Raw genomic sequence first — 2587 nt, forward strand, 5'->3', positions numbered from 1 at the left:
GACGTCGGAAATAGTGTGCTTAATTTCGACTGAAATCAAAGGCGCGGGCACGCGTGAAATGTTTTTTGGCAGCTTTACTCATGTCACAAAAGTAGAGTTTAGAAAAAAAAAACCCTTACATCTATTATACAGTATAGAATGGTCTTGTAGGGTCTTAATAAGTTTCAATTAGATTTTTTTTCATCTAAACACTAAACGTCATTCAGTCGACCTATAGGACGACTTGGTAGAGTTCTCAAACACCTATTCCTCTAGTCGAGTCATATGCGTTAAGGTGGCGGGAATGGGCTACAGGACGTTATAAGGTGTCTAATAAAAGGTTGAGAAACTACGATATAGCTTACGATATATAAAAATAAATGTCATGTATCGTTCCTGAGGTCTAGGGGTGATTATATTCTAGAATGAGAGTTCTACAATTTTTGGCTGTGCCCATAATGCACCGGGGATAGCACTAAAAAACATAAAACATCCACTCCGTTGAATATAAATAGATTCAATCACTAAGAGATAGATAGATTTAAGCAGCAAATAAAGAAAAACGTGAAAAATCAAGAAAATAGACTTTATAATGCATACACACTGTAGGAAGGCGGCAAAATTAGCTTACTGCTCTGGAAAAAAACAGGCAGCTAGTGTACAGGTAAAAGGTGATCTCTGAGAATCAACTAGACAATTATTTATATAGAAAAAAAACAAGGTACGCAAATAGTAATTATTATAATCGAATCTGTCTATCACCCTTCATCACTCGTGTATCACTTTATCAATCGCGCATAAATAGATCTCTTGCAATATCTTGGCACACCCTTTTGTAGTCATCTTTTTTGTTATTAGCGATGCTGTTCAATATGCCCTCTGCCTTCCATTTGAAACAACGACTTCAGTAATTCTTGGTGTTCTTCGAAGCCGAAAATAGTAGCTCTTACAACGTCTGCAGGTGTCACCTATGCAGGCTACATGCTTGTACTAAAATTAAAATAATGACGAAGTTCTTTGATGACTAAAACTGTTACATGACTGTAATGAAATCTACCTTAAGAGTAATGATACTAGTAAATGCAGGTACAAATATATTCTTTAATTTGACAAAGGTAGCAGACGGTGCTCTCTCTGCGCGAGCGTTGCGCCCGCTTTTGTGTTTTCAAGATCAAATTTAGGTGCTTAACAGTTCGAAAAAACAGTGCATAGATTAACTTTTGACAAGTGAAGTTCATCTAGGTTAGCTGCGCCAATGAAGCGGTTGGTTGCTATTCGCATGAACGACATTTTGCCTATAAGTATCTATTAACAAACCTATTTGCAGCCCTCTTGCGTATTTAATTCACTCTTTGATAATTGTTAACTTTACTGTAAGGATTTACATTTCTAGAATGGCATCAACTGTCGTCGCAGGTTTCTACGTCTCAAGAATAAGCCTGTACACTTCTACATGAAGGCAGACATCTCTTCAAAGGACCCTTCCGCTAGCCACGTCCAGCGGCGTTAGATGTCGACCCAGCACACCCCGATTCAATCCAGACATCTATTAATTGTTTCTTAAGATAAGTTGCGTAACTAACTGTTTTGTTTACAGACTAATGTAATTCATTGGTTGTATATTCTTTACAAGTTGTGTATGGAATAACGGCAGATGGGTGTTATACCGAATTGACTGGGCCATTGCTCCACTTTATATTTACACTTTCAATTTGAAAACTGCCATGTAAATCAGTTGTACAGTGCTTTTACGAGCGCTAGCTGGGGGTAGCCACGCTGAATCGGCCACTTGACTGAAGTGTTCGCCGCTTGAACACTTTGCCTACTGTGGCCTGTCGGGTTTTAGGCACACATGTACCGAGTCTGGCCCTACATAGGTTAAGCTATCATTCTTCTTGAAACACTCAACAATAGCGTCCCTTTCTTTCTGGGATTTATGTTGGAACGTCGCAGAATTGTGGCTTGTACAGATTGGCTCCGTTGAATTCCTACTCGACCTCCACTTTAGCATATTAGTTCGACTACTTTGAACGACGCAGACCGCTCTTGATATCGGTTACTCTTATGTCAAAGCACAGCTATGAGGGAACCGACAGGGACCATATTGAATACATAGTGCGCTAACACAATATTACAATAGCATGTTGCTAAAAAGGCGAGGGTAAAACTCTTCGTGATCGTTGTCGTGAACAGTGTGCGCAATTTAGAGCTCACGGCGAGAAAAATAGCCAATGTAGACTTGACCGAGTCCGGCTAACATTATTGTTAACATTACACGCTTCACTGGGACCCAACTCGTATCGGTTTTCTATTAGAAGTTGCCACAAGCATGTACGCGTATATATCAACGACAAGGTGAAACGATACGAGACAAGCTCGGCCATTTGTGATCATCGTGAGGGGAATATATCACTCTGCACCCGCCAAAGCTGTACGTGACGAGTGAGCAAGCGTGCAACGAGATCGCACAACAGTAGTAATTAGTATGATATTATGTATTGAAAAAAGTATCGGGACCTTTCACGAGTCCGGTATTTTTAATTTGCGGAGAAAGTTTGTTCAAGCTTGACCTTCAATAGGTGCTCACCGCAATGCACGATGTGTCAAA

The sequence above is a fragment of the Varroa jacobsoni genome, unplaced genomic scaffold (assembly GCF_002532875.2).
Source record: "Varroa jacobsoni isolate VJ856 unplaced genomic scaffold, vjacob_1.0 scaffold_190, whole genome shotgun sequence".
Taxonomy (NCBI): domain Eukaryota; kingdom Metazoa; phylum Arthropoda; class Arachnida; order Mesostigmata; family Varroidae; genus Varroa; species Varroa jacobsoni.